Source organism: Sinohyriopsis cumingii, chromosome 3 (genome assembly GCF_028554795.1).
Source record: "Sinohyriopsis cumingii isolate HCF-2022 chromosome 3, ASM2855479v2, whole genome shotgun sequence".
Taxonomy (NCBI): Eukaryota; Metazoa; Mollusca; class Bivalvia; order Unionida; family Unionidae; genus Sinohyriopsis; species Sinohyriopsis cumingii.
The window spans coordinates 2,155,552-2,176,176 of NC_142963.1; the positions used below are offsets into that span (position 1 = coordinate 2,155,552).

At 35.1% G+C, this 20,625-nt stretch overlaps 1 long non-coding RNA gene across 1 annotated transcript; it reads right to left on the reverse strand.

Annotated features, from left to right (window-relative positions):
* Positions 1 to 162: 162 nt before the first annotated feature.
* On the reverse strand, positions 163 to 17,162 carry LOC149802344 (uncharacterized). Its single transcript, XR_016419898.1, has 3 exons — positions 16,100 to 17,162; positions 11,969 to 12,131; positions 163 to 656 (listed from the first exon to the last, which is right to left on the reverse strand). It is a non-coding gene; the product is annotated as an uncharacterized LOC149802344 (long non-coding RNA).
* Between the last annotated feature and the right edge of the window lie 3,463 nt (positions 17,163 to 20,625).

The following is a 20,625-nucleotide window of genomic DNA, read 5'->3' on the forward strand; positions in this document are numbered from 1 at the left end:
GCTGTCCCATAATCTTTGGATCCAAAACGTATTGTACAAGAATGTATCGTTGGATTTGTCAATTTGTAACATCCATTAATGAAAATACCCTTTAAATTGCAAACAATAAGTTGTCCGTGGGTTTCGTGATGTATGAAATGAGTAAATGCTTCCAACAACTCGCAATTCGAGCACATGGCTTCACCCCATTCGGAGGAGAAGTGAGCAAAGTCTCCGTTTAGATACTCCTCCACTAGAACGTTCTCGTCTTCGTGGAGATTCCTCGTAGACAGTCTTAAAAGTTTTGTAATTTTCATAATGTCTGACACGTCACACATTTGTGAGATTACTGCGTCAGCAAATTTTATTTTGACGCCGGATAAATGAGCGGCAGATTTGTTGAAACGAGTTACAAGAGTAGTTGCCTATTTATTACAATCTATATAAGCTGTCCAGTCAATGGGTAAGTGTGCTTTGGTTTTCACCACTATTTTTCGTCTAGTTTCCGTGTATTTGTCGTCGTTCGCATTCGAAAGCCCCTCGTAGGCATCGTGTTTTTTTTTCCGTTCCACGAGGGATAGAGTTCAAAAGTACTCCAGCGTTGTGCTCCATCATGCGGCCACGGCTTTCCAGAGGGATAAGTCGTATTGTTTACCGACAAGAAATTCCCCATCTTGCTGAAAAAGATTAGATTTCTGTTTTTATATTATGAAAGTTTGGCCTATGTGGAGTTAATAGTTACACAATTGGTTCTAAAGACGAAAGAGTTAATAAATTGCCGAAAAAGTTGGTGTTGCTAGAAATTACAAACATAAATTCTGCTAACAATTACTCGTCTGGTTATGTGTGTGGACTGTTGAATAATTTTAATGTTATTGTTTCATAAATATTTTTCTTATAAATTTATAATGTACCAATGTGCTCATCAAATGTGCACGTTTTTTTTTTTAAGACGGATTTTACAGATTTATAATGGTACGGTAAGTACTTCACTGTCTACTTGGCATTTTAGGTTGTATGACTCTGTAGAGATAGATCAGTATATTAAATAAATTATGTCAGCCTGTGCTATTGTTTCATCAGCACGTAATTCGCACCAACAATTACTAATATATCTCAAGCTGTAATGGATAAATGAAAACTGGATAAGAAATATCGCCTCCAGGTAACAAACAAGTGGTGACTAATGTATGAAGGACGCAGGGCCAGACGGCAAGGAGAGCTAAGATAAAAACCCATAATGCACTGCAATATGTAAACATCATAGTCATTCATTTTTTTATATTTAATTTTGCACGCGTGTATACATGAACCTATTAATTAATAAAATCTTATAAATTTTAAAACGACAGATTCTCCCCTGATGTAATATTTTCTATATGATGAACAGATATAAGCTGCCCACATAGTAACTTTACGACCTGCAAAGTTCAACACTAAAAAGCTAAAGAAAGATTATATCGGTAAAACAGTTGGAATGAAAAGAAGTAGGGGTTAAACCAATATCTCACCATTAAGTCAGCCCCAAATCAAAATTCCCTTCAGATAATCAAACAAAATGCGGTTGTCCCAGATAAATGGATTATGCAAGTAAATAAACAATGCTTTTGTTTAAAATTACCAGATAAGATAAATGCTAAAAATAGTACTGACTGTTCGGGTTATTTCACCTCGTGCATTTCCAGGTAAACTGAATAGTTATGCTATAAGTGAAGTAAACCATTACTATTATTTATTTGTTTTTCTCCGTAGTGAGACACGGCGTGTGCTGTATATGTGAAACCTACGATATTTAATTTACACACTCACAGAGAAATAAATTCGTGAAACCAAAATATTGATACATTCTCACACCATTTGTTTGTACCCGCCTACCGATTTAAGAAACAGAAGCTATCGAGGATATAAAAAATGAACAGCACTTAGTCATTTTATTCATTGATTTATAATTTCTAACCTGATTATCGTTATGGGGGTTACTAACACTGCGAACTTGTTGACGTTCGAATCAAAAGTGAATTATTTTTTGCAACACTGTCCCATATTTACTTGGGCGATCATATGTTTTTCAAGCAACTGATGTGATGCAGTTTACCGACTTTGAAAATCTCAATAATTCCGTGTATATATATATATATATATATATATATATATATATATATATATATATATATATATATATATATATATATATATATATATATATGTGTGTGTGTGTGTGTGTGTGTGTGTGTGTGAATTCCTCCTATTTATTTGTTTAAAATTGTTTTAGCAATACTTAAACTAGACATTGCAAACACTGGACGCAGACGACAGTATTTTTTATATACTGAAATTGGTTATCCTAAAAACCTGAAATGGGCTTCGACCAGTCAAATTGATTGTTCAGTTGAGACGCCAATAATTCGTCTGTGTTGTGGACCCCTTGGCGGTAATCAGGATAGCAATTTTTAAATCAATTAATAAAATGACTAAGTTCGGTGCATATTTATATCCTTGATGCTTTTCGTTTTTAAATTATGTTGGGGGTTACAAAATTGGACGGCGGCCAGTCAAATTGATTGTTTACATCGGATGCTTCCGCTTGTATTGAGACACCAATAGTTAGACAGTATTAGGGACCCCTTGGCGACAATCAGGTTAGCAACGATAAATCAATGAATAAAATGACTAAGTTCGGTGCATTTTTATATCCTTGATGCTTTTCGTTTTTAAATTATGTTGGGGGTTACAAAAATGGATATTATGCGAATATTATAAAACAAAACAACGTCATTCGATATTTCCGGCTGCAACAAAGCATAGATCTACTAAATTCCAAGTTCTTGGTTACTTGTTCATATTATTGTTATTTTGTGTCTCTGGATCAATTGATTTTTTCAGTGTATATTTAGGGTACTTGAAAAAGGTAAAGTAATTAGTATGAGATCTGGGAAACCTTCTCGCATCGACGAGAATCGCGTTGAAATGTACACATGGACTATGGTACTGTATACGTTTAACACGAGAACAAAGCATGAAGAAGGCTGGTTTGTCCGGTTTGTTGATTTTATCTCGGTTTTAGCTATAGCATGCATAGAAAATGGAGCTTTGTGCCTTTCCCAAAGACACATCTAGGCAGTCAACCCGTGCTAGCATGGGTGGGAATCGAACCCGCGACTGGATTACGAGATCGACCACTCATACAAACGAGCTGCCGCGGCTTCGGCATTAAGAGGAGTAAAGTGCCCTAGATATGTACTTTATGTCAGACGGATAAAGCTTACCTTTCTTGGTGAATATTTGTCTCTCGGGAGACCCATATAAGTTACGATGTAGCAAACATTTGATGGCAATTTTGGGAGGCAAGTTGGTGAGGTATATCATATTCATGTTAAATGCACAATTGAAGGTCATTTGTCAGACAAAATTTGAATGATACAAGATAATATCTCGAGCATTTTTGAATGTGTAAAGACATCAAACTGCTCAAAACATTTGATTCCTCAACATAGTGACATAGGAAATTTAAGAAAAAGCAAATAACAGTATTTATGTCTATCTTTATTTACTCGTCTATGGCAAGACAATGAAACCATGTCTGCTGCACCTGCCATTTTGTAGCGTTTTGTTTCAGAGCAGTAGCTTTACCTACAAATATAGCTGTCATCATTGTGTAGAGAATTTGTTTTTATTTGAAAAGTCTGAAAGTCATCACAAGTGAAAATGGAGGCAGACATTGAATCATTTCTTGAGTAACAATGCATGCCTTTATCTTCACCAAAATGCACGAGTAAGTTTCCTTTACGTAGAAAAAAGATTGAAAGTCCAATGTCACCTTGACTTGAAAATGTGAAATGGCTTCTTGCATTAATTAACACTTACAAATCATTCCTTCGTTATATTCTCTACGGCAATTTCACTGGAGGCTGCATGAAACTTTCTACGTTTTAAGCTGACAAGTGAAAGGTCAATCCCACAAGAGTCTGACACGAATCTCAATATCAACGTTTCCTTTATGTTTCTAGCTTACATTGGGTCGGCTCCACAATTAATAATATCAATACAGATTTGTAAAAACAGGATAAATTATTAAACCGAAGAGATTCAATCCGATATTAAATCTTATTATATGCTCATTTTTTCTCCGTTAACTCTCCATTGTCAGAATCGTTCAATATTTTACGATACTGAACTCGCGCGCAACTTCATATTGCACTCATAAAGGAGTTACTTTCTATTGTAAACAAACAATGGATGCAGATGCTAGCACTTTAGATTTGTAAACAAATCATGTACACTCGCGTAGTAGGCGCGTTACGTTTTGGTTGATTAAATTTGTTTCTGAATGAAGTAAAGCAGATGTTTCGTGGACTGCCACATACCAGCTGATTGGGCACATTCCGCGTTAACTTTTTTGATACAATGTTTCGGATTTAGGCTAGCTATACAGTAGATGCCAGAAATGGTCCTTACAAATAACATGCAATTGACAAGACATAAACTGTCTTCTTTAGCAGTTAATAAGAATGGCAAAAAATATACTTACAGTTCTACATCATGAATTTCCTCAAAATGTACTTTCTTAGTTCTGCAAATCCGAATTACCTGAGCCATGTCACAGATTCTCAATCTTGATTACATATTTCGAAATTTTACTGTAAGTTCGAATATATGCGCAATTACATGCTCCTTACTCCGCTCAAAATGAAATGAACATTAAATTCCATAGCGTCTTTTTGATAATTGCAATTGAAAGACTTCATAGTTTTCCCACATTATGATTTCAAACATTCAATGAAGAAACAGAAACACATTTGCAGATGTCAACACGCTTCTCCCTTGCTTCTTCAATCCGATGTATTTCATGTGGAATTGTCAAATATAAATCCAGTCCATAATCACGAAATTTCGTAGAATCGACAAAAATACCAAAATCTGTTCATTTCAGATCAAATGGAAAAGTTGTTGCAATGCGCATTCATTCACAATATGACACCAAATTTTAGTTTTAATTAGACACGCCATTTTCTTTCGAAAGTTATGTAGCGCGCGACTAAGCTCAAATTTATCTGGGCAGAGTTATGTGCGCAGTAATAATGTTTTTATTGTGTAATGATGAATCTGCGCTTGTGTTTTTAATATGGAATACGGCATACATTCAATTGCTTTGTTTCTTGTAGTGTATTTTGTTAATATAATGAAGCATTAGGTAGAATAAGAAAATGAGCATACAATAAAAACGTTACTGCATTTTGTATGGGAAAATATGAACTCGTTTTGTCGGATGGATATACTGCACTTCCAAGGTCGTGCAGTATTCCATCCGAAAAACTCGTTCATATTTTCCCATACAAATGCAGTAACCTATAATTATTAATCGATATTGTAACTCACTTTTAACACTATCAAATATATGTGACCTATATGCCACCTGATACGATACTTGTTATCATCATAATTGAGGAACTTATTACCATACCTTTCACTAACTAGAATGTACTCATTATTTCACATTATCCTGGCATTTACCTCACATCTATGGCGTATTATGGGGAATGGCTAGTATCAAAATATAGCTTCAATTATATATTTCTACTCTCATCTTCTCCAAATGCAAAAAAAGTCAAGATATGTTAGTTTGCATAGTTTATTGCTTGTAATACATTTACAAATATGCATGCAGTACAGATCTGCCAGTTTACAGGTGCAGTTTTAGCTCAACAGTAAATATTGGAACCCACCTTCTAAACACTGACAAAAATGCCTTCTGCTGAACATATAAAACTATAATGTCTTTAAAAGACTTCCAACACATACGTGAATATGAGGAACTATGTATAGAAGATATTTATATTTTTAGAGGAGATACAAGGAAATCTTTTATGAGTGAAGTGGAAATAATGTATCGTCGGCTTTGCCACTCGTGACAATACTAAAGGTTTGCACTTCATGAGTGAAATATTTCCTTATTTTTTCTAAAAAGAACCATAGATTTTCTTTTTATTAATATATTTTTAAAAGGCAAACACCTTAAATTTGCAAGGATTTGTGTCTCCATTCTTTGTCAGTGCGATCAAAGGCTGAAACGTGAATGGTCTTGATAAAAAGTTCAGAAATTGTACTACAACTTATGACACAGGCTTTTTGAAAATTTAGATTATACATTTATGCGCCATTTGTGTATTATGTTCAATTAATGACTGTTCATCCGAAGCTGGATATTTTTTTATCATTCTCGTAATCGCATTTTCTTGCGCGGATATAGACAAGCAATATTGAAAGGGGTACGGATAGCTAAATCAGAAACAAGACATAACGGTTCACCAGACTTTAAAGCTAGATATAATCAAAACAACATATTTTAATGATTGTGACTTTACTTGTAAAGATTTTAGTTTCAGTTTATTCGTGGGTTTTTGTCTGCAATTAGAGGTGAATTTTGCGTGAAAGAAAGCTTATAGTTTATTTCGTTAACAGACTCGGCACCCAGATTTCATTTGTCACCTAATTTCGGTTTGCAATACCAGATTTATCCATCATTTTCAGACATGATTATGACTGTGATGACATGAAAAATCACTAATCAAACAATTTTCTTGCCTTATGTAATCAAAATGTTTTGGTTAATATATGGACAAAATAAAGCTTTTAATTACGTCGATAAAACCCCACTTTCCTATGAAAATAAAAAAGCTTTATTTTGTCTATAACGTTAAAAGCACCCCTCTATTGGTTAGAGCGTCCGCCTCGGATGCGGGAGGTCGAGGGTTCGAATCCCGGCCGAGTCATACAAAAGACTTATCAAATGGTACTTGCAGTTGCCTCACTAGGCGGTCGGCATTAAGAGGCTAGTGTCAGGACTGGTCGGCCTGGTGTCAGGATAATGTGACTAGGTGGGACATGATGCTACATGTCTGCGGCATGATACCCCAGTGCTAGACATCACTATAAACTGTCATACTGCATACATCGTAGCCATACGACTGAAAAATTCTTAAAGCTACGTTAAAAATCCAACACACACACATACACACATAAAATTAAGAAGTTCATTAAGATAATGCTGAAAATAATCGAACCTTGTTGGACCAATTTGTTACTATTCAGAAATACGCCCTTTTGGTTCCCATTTGAACTCACTCTTTTATCTATCAGAAACGTATCATTTTTTAAGAGAAAGTACTAAATTCGTGGGAAAAATGCAACTGTCGGTTTTAGTAGAAAAGTAAGGGCCTCAGAGCCAATAAGCCGAAACAATGAAAAATTCTTATTTAATCTGGCTGAATGGATTGTCACAAACCAGCTGCTTTGCCATTTTCTGCGTTAACTGTATTGAAACAATATTTCGGATTTAGGCTAGCGACAGGTACCATACAGGTCATAACATAGCTGGGGACCAGGCACAAACATGTCTTCTTATTTCTTGATACTCTTTCTCTTTTAATTTGTAATATGCTCTAGGAGACATACATTGTACTATGTAAAATGTACAATGCACATCATTTTATGTCTCCCTCTAGGGGGAAAATGTTTTTGTCTGAATTTGATATAAAATAAAAAAAAACTCGCAAGGAATCTATGGAAATAATCTTGGAGGATAGAATGATAAGCAAATGAGCAAACGAAATTATTCTTTATATTGCTTTCAGAGGAGTGGGGAACAATGACAAGATGAATAAATAAGAGAGCGTCATGTTTTGGTGTCTTTTATCAGTTTCATTTATCCAGGGTTGATTTCTTTTGTTACTTTATAATCAATAGGATGTTACAAATAATATTATTGCGTCACGAGTCTTGCATATTTTTTCCATCTATCGATTCTAAAACAAACAATAAGTAGAGTTTTGCTCTATAATCTCGTTGGGTAAGAGCCTGGACAATGGGACAAGCGCCTGGTTCATGGGACAAGAGCTTGGTCAATGGGACAAGCGCCTGGTTCATGGGACAAGAGCTTGGTCAATGGGACAAGAGCCTGATCAGTGGACATGGATTTGGTCGGTTGTCACATTCATCTGATATTCTTTCAGAAAATCTTTGATCGCGTGAGAAATCTGAACGTTTTAGACAAAATACATTTAGAGGAAGATTTTAAGTTTCCGCCTAATAATTTAGATGCGGGACTCACTTGTTCTATAATATTTTGTCGTCTCCATATAAATAAGGAGAATACATAAAAAAGAAAGTTTCGCACGCGGTTTTCATTACAAAAGTGTATGCACGGGATGCACAAGCTAAACTTCAGAATTAAACTAACCGATAAACGGAGAATATTTTTATGATTTTTAAGTTTGTCCATCCAACTGTGTTGTCTGTCCGTCCGTTTGTTTTACCTCTCTGTCATTGAAATGCCATTTGAAACAAACCGACGAAACTTTTGATTACTTTTGGCTAAGTGACACTGAGGATGAACATGTACTTCTTTATGTTGTCTGGGTAAAAATACATTCTGGTTCCAAAATGTGTTAATATGTTACATCATTAAAATATAATTCAGCACGAACAAATATCTCTTTCATGGGGGGGGGGGATTGTGTGTTCTGGTTAGAATGGAAACCTATTTAAAGGCGGTCGATAAGATGTAAAGAAGAATGCGATAATGCCTTGCGCATTTCTTCTCCTGTCATGAATAGGTGACGTCATATCGAAATCGTCCCATAATATTTGTTGAGTTATGCAATTCTTAATGTTTTTAAAAGCAATACCTTACTTGGCAATTGAAATATCTTTGAATGACTCTCAGCTTTATGATTCATATTGGTGAAAAATAAAGTGATTTTGTACGATGTAAATATACTTACTAATCCTACCTGGTTATTTACATTGACACTCGGAGGTCTCTATTATTATTATTATTATTATTATTATTATTATTAATTATTATTTTTGTTGTTGTTGTATATAAAGCATACATGGTATATTAAACATATTGTTAAATATTTTTTAAGAAAAAAGTGACAAACTTTTGTCAATCCTGATTTTTGCTAGATATAACAATTCAATTTACATTTTATGAAGCCAAGGCTTTTCAAATTACCGAAGTTAAGTTGTCGCCTTGGAAACATGTGTTATTGAAAAATACCAACGATATCCTGATTAACTTCAGCATGTCAGGATATCATGGATTATCAAACGTTTTATGACAACTATTACATGTATTCAGATTCTGATAATAGAATGGAAAATGCATTACAAACACGTACACGTACAAGCGCACGCACATATTGACCCAGGATACGCACATTTGATGGTTAATGGTATTTGACCTTATAATTCCACCAACAGAATTCCTTCAAATGCTTTTTTTAATGGAAACCCATATAAGAGCACCATATTTTATGTTTTTCTCAATAACATGTATCTTTTTGACCATTACTTATTCCTTGAAAGATCTATTCCATGCTTTCCTTTAAGGTTAAATGACATACCATATGGAAACGGAAAAAAAGCAGAAAACATGCCGCATGGTAGATGTTTTCTTATTCTTATGCTACTTTATTCATGTTCGATGTGTACGTAAGTATGGGTTAACAATGAGATATCTAAATATTTTCTTCTCTAGCGCACCAAGTATTTTGAATAGATATTTACCACAACAGTCTTATTTGAATGCACGCAAAGACAAAGAAAGGATTAATACATTTTAAAATCGGACCTTGAACTTTAATATTCTCTGAATTGAAACAGACTTATTTGGAAATACACGAAAAGTTTAAAAACCATATCAACAGGGCAGAGAAAGAAACAAGTCTTATCGCGGATGGTTCGAATGGCTCAGTGGTTAGGTTTTTGGTGTAAACACCATGGGTGAGAATTCTGCCCAGACCAGGTCTGGTCAGTCGCCACGGTGTGTTACCACGCAATACAGTTTACTCCAGTTACCTTAGCACAATAAAGGCTTACATGTTTTGTATGCAGTTCAACCCCAATCAGTCAATCAATATACTGTTGAATTATAAACTTGGCGACAATTTAAGACCGAAAAATTGGAAAATGGAAGAAAGTGTGTATATTTGTGACTGAGTTTGTGGCATTAGGTGTCTGTACTCCACAAACACGAATACGTTCAGAGGTTTATAAAATTTGATAGTCACGACAATAAATACCTATAACTGTATAGTACTCTGATGCACAAAATATCACCATGCCTTGGTTTTTGAAGTTATGTATGTCGTACCCATCTTTTTTAAACTCAGATTGTAGAGGTGGGCGTTTGATGAATCAGATTCATTCCCAAATTACATGCATGTTATTGGTCACGATGTAGTGCATATTACAATAAAAACTATAATATAAAACAACAACAACAAAAAAGTAAATTGTTATTGGTATTGTTAGTTGGTTGAATATTGACTTCATTATTTTATTTACATACAAAATTTTAAAAAAAATAAACAAAACAAACAACAAAAAACAACAACAATCACCCCCCCCCCCCGCAAACCGCAATGATTAATGTTGATTCTATAGACAGACTCTATGTTGTTCATAATATAAAATGATTACAAAAGTGGGACATCATTCTTGAGAAGCAAGACGTGGAAACGGGTAAAAATTTTCATAAATATTACAACAATACAAATGATAACACTTAATTTATTTTTAAAAAATCAATATAAAACTTTGATATTGGTGTTTTGGGTTGAACGCCATTTTTCATCAGATGATAGGCTATACATGGCGCTAGACTGTTTGGTGGAGGATAAATCCATCGACCCGCGGTACCTACTGCAAGCTTTGTCGCATACCCAAGCTGACTGAGCCTGAGACTTGACCCACGCACAGGGAGGTTAAATGTCAGTGATCTGTAAAGGTGAGCATCTTAAATCACTCGGTTACCCGGGGCCTCACTTTTACATTGCATACTCCCAGATGATAAATTATTGTAAAGTATATAAAAACTTGACAATAGACTATGTAATTCATGGAATATGGAAGATATCTAATTATCCCAATGCTTTATACATTGTTGTTAAACGACAATAATTATATCTAATCTTCAAGCGTTGACAATAAGTTTGAAAGAAGACAGGCTGTTTCTTCAGGAAGACGAACACGTTATCAAACTAGAGTGATTTCAAAATACTTATCTCGAAGCTTCCCTGCCTAATCCTACCTACTTTCAAAATATGTACCCATATGGTAAAATCCGAGAAGCTACGAATAGTTACATATCTCAGTTCGTCTGTTCGTACTCAGGAAGTGCATTTTTACTTACAGGGAGAGGATCCCTGGCAGTAGATATGGACCCCTAGTCCCTGGCAGTAGATATGGACACTGAATTTATGTGTATATTCGCATTTTAATGCCCAGTAGGTATATCTGATGGTCACAAGGAGGGCATCTCAATAGTTTGTTTCTAATATATGATCCTGGAGGTACAACTTGACCCCTTAGGCTTGATCTAGGGGTTTCATTCCAAAGACATCTTATGCCTACTTAAGGGAGGATTGTAATAAGAAATATGTCATCCCTTTCGAGGAGTAGAATAATTCATTACAATAAATAAATAAGGGTTGAACTTGTATCCTCTATCCCGGTGCTGAATAGACGGACGTTTTAGGATATCACTAGTTCTACTTTAGGATTGTAGAATATTGTGGTCCTTAAATCATGTATTGTTAGCGACATTGTTGGTTGGTTGAATATTGTCAGGAGATGGTGGTGATGTGGTCTTCCCACTTATCATGGTTTTTGGTTGTTATTATCTAGGAAATGATCGACCATGGTGTTATTCCTATGATCGAGTAATCAAAAGAATAAATATGAAATTAAGGGATGCATTAACAGAGATCTGAACAGAGGTATAGAATAGAATAACACGAGCCTCCAATCCGTTACATAAACAAAATAAAATTGAGCATGACGTTTGAATGATTCATTTCCTCTCAGAAATAGAGTTACAAAATTATGCGAAATTCAATTAGAAGTTCTCTTCTCCTGATAGAACAAATTTCATCATATCGTCGACTGACTGATCGAACTCGGATTGCCGGCATGAAAGAATTACCTGGTGCTTCCGAACTTTTCCAAATCACTGGTGGTGATAGGTAAGTCGGCTTTTCCGTATTTCTCTCTCTCTATCACTCTCTCTTCTTCGGGTCCTCAACCTCTTGGTTGCAGCCTCTGCTGTTTCCCCACTGTGCAATACCGGTATGGAGCTATTTTCTTTCCTTCAAAAGAAAATATAGTACCCAGCCTAAATAAGTGTCAGTTTTTTTTTTTTTTTCTTCTTCTGGGATTAATCAATATTCCCACTCTTCTGATTCAGACTTTATCTCTCGAAATTCAACAGAAGTAGCTATGGTCATTTCGCCCCATATGTACACTTATAACCCTATTATTTGTCAATTTATGTCGCACATTCCACCTGAGACCATGACGTAATTAAACCTCTTTAGATAAACCATCACACCCCGCTGTGGCTATAAATTACCCCCTGTGGATATACATTACCAGCTGAGTTGTTCTAGTCGGTACACTCCCTGCTTCTCGGTTCAGGAGAATTTAAAACTTAATTATACACGAATTAATAAGCTTACTCCTTATCCTAACTTAAAGGTGACCAGAAACAAAAAATTTCCTTTTATGTATGTAATTCTCTACAAATTTTAATTGGACTGTGATGTTTATAAATTAAATATCGTAGGCGGGTAGTGATTATATTGCCCGGAAGATAAAACGATTCCGTAAATTGCCGAGTTTTTCCGAGCTTTAATAAGACGACAGATCACGTGATCCCCTGACGCAATACTAGCCAGTCCTCAAATACAAACATATACATGGCGAGCGAGAAAGACAGGAGGAGGCAAGATTTGGGTTGCTAATTCAAAAGTTAAATATGCTTCCGAGTTATACTCATTACTATATCTGTTGAATTGTGTATTAACAATGTGTTTAAGACCAGACATCAGAAAAATACAACAGTAGGAAGGTGCTCATATTTCATATTTTGGAATTTTTAAAAAAGCAATGTAATTTTAAAATAAATATACACTGTGTGCTGTGCAAAAATGTGATAAGGATTAAGCGACGGTGCCCAAAGTAAAATTTAAAAAATTACCACAATGCAATAAATTCATTTAAGAAGGATGAGGTTCAATCGTATTATATGTAAATGACATGTTCATTACCTACCCCCAACACACACACACACACACACACACACCCACACACCACCACCACCACCACCACCACCGAAGGTATGATATCTTGCAAATATACATCGAACACTGAAACGTTGAGAGATAATACTGAATTTTGGGCGAAAGAGACTAGAACGGGGACAGACTTGTGTGTGAAACAATATCCATTACTTTGGAGGTGTAAAAGACATTGAGAACGATTTTCTTAAGCATTAGTTTTTCACACACACACACCCTCCACAAATAAATCTGCAAAGCAGAAATCATAAGTAATTAATTTAAACATTAAGAAGCTTCCTTATGATTCAATCACAGTGTATTTTACATGCAGGCTACAGATAGCGTATTGACAAATCTGATAGTATTTGCATGTCAGGTATAATAGTTTATGTACTGTACTGGTCAGTGCTGAAAGAAATTTTTTAGGCCCAGGCCCAGGGCTGGTGACTTAAATAAGGTCACTAGCCCTGACTGAAATTCCACAAGCCCGAACAGTTCATACCTGTCAACTCTCAAGCCGGGAGAAAAACCTTACGATGTTGGGGGTATTTCCACACCTACCTCCCGATCTCGTACTATCTTCCGAGTTTTCGCAGAGAACTCCCAATTATTACATTATGTCTGCCAATTTTCATTTCGCATAAGAAAAAACCCCATACATAAATAGATAAAACGTATACAATCCACAGATACCGTATTCTGTTTTATCACTTGTGAATATTGTAGTGACGAAATAATAAATATCACACGAGTTTTTTTCTTCATTAAATATAATGTCAAGATTAAACATTATTCACGTAAATTTCAGATTTTTTAAAATACTATAACAGAATTGTAGTAATAAAAACATTAAAAAAATAAAATTGTCACCAATTAGCTTAAATCCCATGAATAACCACTGTGGATGTTGCCTACTTTTTTCTGCAAACAAAATCAATCTCCATTTCTACTAAAGAAACTCGGCCAGTTAACGCCTGACATTCCTCTACCGTATATGTAAAGTTTAATTACCATGATTAAATTAAAAGAAGGAATAAAAGAAAATATGCCACCCAGTATATATGCCCACAAAGAACTAATTCAGAATAAATATTTTATTCAGTGTTACACGCCTTAAGACTTAAACCTAAGTAAATAAGGTGGGAATTAAATGTGGGGAAACTGTTAAAATGAAGTCCTAGGCATCGTAAGTTATAATAAAATAGGGCATCGTTTATTTGCCAATCAATGCTGATGTTTGCATATACATATTGTAGAACATGGTTTCTTTGAAGTATGTCCGAAGGCAGTCCTTTTCACAAGATAAATGAATTGATAAGGATTAACTGTTAATTAGTCACACTGGCCTTATGCTTGTGTACTCAAGTCTAACCTTTAGCTATTACGCAGTTTAGCCACAGCTGACCAGAATAAGATACAAGGTCTTGTCCTGGGGGATAATAAGGCGTATCACAGGGAGAAATGGCGCGTCCCATGGGCGCTCGCACACTGGGGCAAGGGGTGAGGTCAATAGTAGCCTCCCTCCAATTTATGTTGTCAGCCAGTTAAATTGAAACTTTGATTTTATAACTGACCTCTTTTCTTCTAGTCGCTGCTATTTAAATATCCCAAGGGATAGTTTTATATCAGTTCCAATCATTACAGATTACCGTTTATACATACTACGTGTAACAGGCATAGACTGATTTTTTTTAAATTTGTAATTTTTGTTTAAGATTACTGAAAATTGTGTTTTCTCGAAACATGACTGTGTCAGGGGTTTAGAATCTTATTTTGAGCAAAGCTTCCATTTGATTAAAACCAGATCTCAACTTTACCTAGGACAGTGGTGATTTGATTTCGATTGTGCCGCGTTAAGGTATGTATGTCAACATCTTGAAAATACATTTACTGTTTTCATCAGCGCGATCAAAGTTTCCTCAGGCAAACAATTTTTTTCTGACAAACCCGACGGGCACCTAACTTTGAATACAGGATGGGTCCGAACTAAAAATTAGAGGGGTTATCACATTTTTAGCACTGCTGGTGTAGATAAAAGATTTGTGAATTGATTGTTGCATTTTGTGGTCACTTACTAGGCTTTCTGCCTATTTTCGTAACTCACACGTTTAACACTTTTCCCATGATTTAAAATATCCAACAGTATGTCTGGAACAGCGACAACTTTTAGTCTAGGCCTAGCTTTTGCGTATCCTAGAGCTGTCATTTTTTTCAGGATCGTTCTCGTAACATTCCTTTAGAAATGTAATGATCACAGAGTGCTGTATGGTGTTGCTTTGAAATCGACTCGCTTGTAGCAATGTATCAATACTTTCTTTATGCCTTTATCTTTGGAAAAGATTAAAAAATGACGTCCACAGGCTTTTCTTAATGTGCAATACACCCGTAAGCAACGCAAAACGGAATTGTCTTTTACTCTGGCAACTCCCAGTTGGGATGCTGGAGTCGCTACTATGACGTCACACCCGAAAGTAACCGAATAGGCGCGGAAATTTTGCATACGAGGTCACGGAAATTCAGCTCCTAGAAGATGTGACAATATTTAAATATTGGCATTACGGTCGCAGACGATACTTCAGAATCAGGTTTTCTGCTATAGTACTTTTATTATTATTCTGTATTTCCATTGGTTTCTGGTCTCCTTTAAGCTACTTTGCTAATTAACGATTCATTGACATACATTTCCAGACATAGGAAAAAGCAATCGTCAGCATTAATGATACAAATTATTTAAGACAGCTAATTTACTTTTCACAATTTGTGTCGGAAGAAATGCATGAAATCTTACACTACATGATTTCTATTACATACGAAGCAACTAAATCTGAACAAGTTATGTCAGAAATATTGTATGACATTCTTACAATTTATGAAACATAACATGCACAATTATATTAGAACTCAAGGAAATATTTAAATATGAATTTAAAATTAATAAATTCAAAAATAATTACAAACTTACATCATTGAACACATTGTATGTAATTGAGACTAACCGTGTGCTTTAATCGAGCCGTCGCTCGCTTATCCTCACAGAATCCAAACTGTCTCTTCTCTGGCTACGGGTCTTCCAAATTTCCAGTCTCCATGTCGCTTGGACGATTTGTTTAACGAGAGAAATTACTTATTACCTTTCCTCGGAGTCCCTCAGACTTTACCCCTCGGCAGGAAAACTCGGACTGACTCACATCATGAGGGGATTACTTCAAAAGCCTGAATTCAGTCTGGGAATACGCACTCTCTCGTTCAGCTTAGCCAGTAAGGATTACTATTCTAACCACCAAAACTTGTTATCACTCCCATCGAAGATAGAATAATCCTCTCTACTCCGCCTTTATTAATAACTATTCTAAAAAGATTTTATGACCCTTTTTTTAAATGGCCTCAACTTCTTAAAAATGTTCAATGGTTCATCTCAAACCCTTGACATTTATCGCTTTTGACCTTGCGTTATCCTTGAACTCTATGTAGAACTTAACTGTAAACCGCGCGAGTGTCCTACTTAAAATCAAATTCATGCTCAAAGCAACGCAGATTCCATCCCTAGCAGTCAACAATCTATGGCGAGTCTAAACCATACTTCAAATTTAATGTATACTTCTTAATCTGGCCCCGACAGAATGTACAGCAAAGTTATTCTACAGAAACTATTCCTCCCAAAATAGAACTCTTACAAATATTGACTTTTTTATTTTCTTAATAACGATTAGTAATAAGAATAATGATTGTAAACTTATTTTCCATCAGTATAAATGGAGAAACAAGAAACACACTAAGTACAAAATGCCAGTTGCTGGTATGAACTACAGGTAGCTGGCTTTTTGACCTATGCATTATTTCATCACATTTGACAGTAGTTTGTTTGTGTCTGGAAAGACACTAGAGGTAAAAATTCGTATAGGAGAAGAAATAATGAATAATCCCATAACATACCAGCAAACCAGTTCCCAATCAAATTTCGTGAGAAAATGAAAAAAGTATAGACAAACAAAATTTATATTTAGGAATTTCACATAAAAAATAATATAAACTTGCCAGCGTAAATTATATTCATGTAACATCTAGCTTGTTTTTCCTGAACAAATGGATTATGATATCTGATATGCACAGAAATGCACACAACACCATATATTTACAATTTTTTAGGCGGTGTCATAAATAGCACCTTATCTAATGCTCTTATTTACCCCCGGTTTACCAAGAAATGTAAGTAGTATTGAAACAAGAACTGCAAAGCAATAAAAGCACTGTATTGTACTTCGTAAAACGATACTGCACATGCCAAAGTATGATTAGTTTTTATATACACTTACATATATATGACTTAGTTAAACCAAAACAAAATATCTTCACACGATATTTGCAGCTGCAAGATACTATTGATCTACTATATTTGTGTTTGATTTACAGTATATGAGTTATTCGTTTATACAGTTGTTTGCATGATTTTGTTCCTGAGGCAGTTGCTGTTTTTATTTTTTCTGAATATACCAGAGCACATAAATAAGGCAAAGAAAATATCATTAGACTGAGGAAACCTCTATGCATAGATGAGAAACGAGTAGAAATGTACCTGTTGTTTGTAATACTGTCCACTTTTTAACACCAGAACATGTCATTGAAGATTTGTTTTAGCATGGTGTTGGTGGTTTTAACGGCAATTAAAACTTATTTATTGGCTATATCATGTCAAAGAAATGGAAGCTAAGTGCCTTTTCCATGGACACACAGAAGCGGCCAACTCGTGCTGACCTGAGTGGTTAATGAACCTGCAACCCTTGGATTACCAGTCCGACACTCTATCAACTGAGTTACAACGGTTCCGCTTGTAGCATTGCAAATTGAACCAGAGCGGAAAGATATAAACCAGCATTTTTGTACTCACTGTGTACCTCTACGGAACTCTTTTTACTTTTCCGTTGGAGTGTTATGAAATAAGTTGGTAATATCTATAAATTTAATCTAAGATCATGTGAAATTAAAAACCATCCATGCCATTATTCCACAATAATTTAAGGTCATAAATAAACGGCAAAAGTCAAGCCAAAGTTAAAATGATATAAACTTGATTTTTGTAGCATTTGTGAATGTGTAAACAAATTTAACTCATCAAAGCATTTAATGTTTCAACAAAATTAAATTAATTTCTAAATTCAAGGAAAGGCAAATATTTTTATCCCGATTTACTCGCTTGTGAAGAAACGTTTGGAAGCTATGACCGTTTCGGTTCGGCCATCTCATGTAGGAGAGTTTAGTTTCAACGCAAAAAATAAGTTTTGTTTCATATACCTTTTGATATGATGCTCATGAATGTACAGGGAGGTTTTTCGATTTCAAAGTCTAAAGGTCATCATGAGTCAAGATGGTGATAGCAGTCACCCAGTGATTTTCTGAGTCGAAATGTAAGTCTATACCATTCAAAAAAATTATGAGTAGGTAGTCTGTAAGTACGAGAGTTGAAGGGTCAAGGTCACTTCAACCTGAAAATGTCAAATTGGCTTCTAGCATTGCTTCACACCTACATTTCATTCTATCATTAAACTACTTAATTACTAATTAATATATAATGTGGCTGTGTTTTATATTCGTCGTACTCATTAAGACCCAATGTGCTTGTCATGTCATGTGTGTATTGTGTCTTTGCGGTACTCATTCGCATGCAGTGTACATGCCATATGATGACTGTATTTTATCTTCGCGGTACCCGTGAAGACACAATGTACATGCCATATGATGACCATATTTTATCTTCGCGGTACCCATTAAGACCCGATGTGCATGTCATGTCATATGTGTGTTGTGTCTTTGCGGTACTCATTCGCATGCAGTGTACATGCCATGTGATGATTGTTATTTTATTTTTGCGGTACTCATTAAAATCCAATATACATGCTATATGATGACTGTTATGTATCTTTGTGTACTCATTTCGACCCAAAATCCATGTCATGGGATGACTGTACTGTATCTTTGCGGTACTCATTTCGACCAAAAATACATGCCATGATATGACTGTGATGTATCCTTACAGTAAAATGGCTAGAATATCCTTTAATTATTTCTACATTGTCCTTTACTACCTGAAATCTAGACGGCGTCATGCTGAATGAACAATATGAAAACAAGGCATATTTTGTTAAACACAGCTCGTTAGCTTTGCACCGTCTTTACAAATCTTTGCATAGTACAGGTGTGCCAATTAACTGCACAGTTATTTTTGGATTACACCTTATCAATAGTTACAAACATTGTCTGTATTGAAAAGAGAGCTATACTGACTAAATGATTGATAAACTTGCATAAAGACAACATATTTCTATTGACTAAGGAAGTTTGCCTGACAATTACCGAAATCAAAGATAATAAAAAAGCACTTCTTAAATGCATTTCAAAAGCCAGTTAAGCGGAAAACTGTCAATCTACTTTGAATGGAAAACTATAATTGTATCGTACTCCTTCAGTGCAGTTTATTTGACAATACAATGAGATTAGTTAAACTATTAGTAATTTTGTTTGTTCCTGATCCGATTTGGGATTCTCCTGACCCCACAGGAACAATAACTACATAACGAATTCATCCCGCTGAAAATCCTGTTTTTGAAATTGAATCGACATGATCATTGTTACTTAGCATCAACAGTTTTGGTGCATTCTTTTTCAGTATCTGATATTATTTTAAAATAATTTGATTTAGGATCATCTTTCTGACTTTATTCGTTGACAGACACAACGGTTTTTAATAATTTTTTAATTTTCGTTATCTTTGAAGAGTTATCTGAATATATCTTCGTAAAACCCTGGCTGACATGTACAAAAAAATGCCAAAGTGCCTTTATGAATTCATAACATTCACTGTGTCGTAATTTGTATGCTTTCCACAGGTATCAGAATGTTTTGCTGATATGGAATAATATTGGTGAATCACATGACTTCATCCGACCTACATGGAAAAATGATTTTTGTATAAGGCGGATTAATGCAGAGTTCTGATTTGAGATGGGATTGATACATAGTGGTTATCCGTACAGTCATTTGATCTGGGTATTTGTTTCGCAGCCACTTTGATGGCGGAAGAACATCGAATCTCGCAAGACCGAAAGAAGGGAGCTTGATTAAATTGTCTTTCCGTAATCGAAACGAGATGCGATACCACCACAAAAATCAGTTTACTGTACTATTGGTGAATCTAGTGTTTACCATGAACAGTTATGTTTTATGTGTTTGTTGTTCTTTTACTTTGATTTGTTACGTGTTTAGACTCTAACAAACAGTAACACAGAAAGAGTGAAAACAACAAGTTTTTAAAATTTAACAAATTATTTATTTTCCTGGAAAAATTCTGTAAGCATGAAATAAGGAGAAGAACTTACAGTTTCAAGAATCAAATCCAAAAGTAATATAATAATAATCCACGAATTATTTTGCAAAAGTCCTAGTAACCAATGTTCTAATAATTTCTAGTTCGAATCCTGATGAAAAATCCAAGATGGATGACGATGACGTATGCTGTAGTCGGTACTGT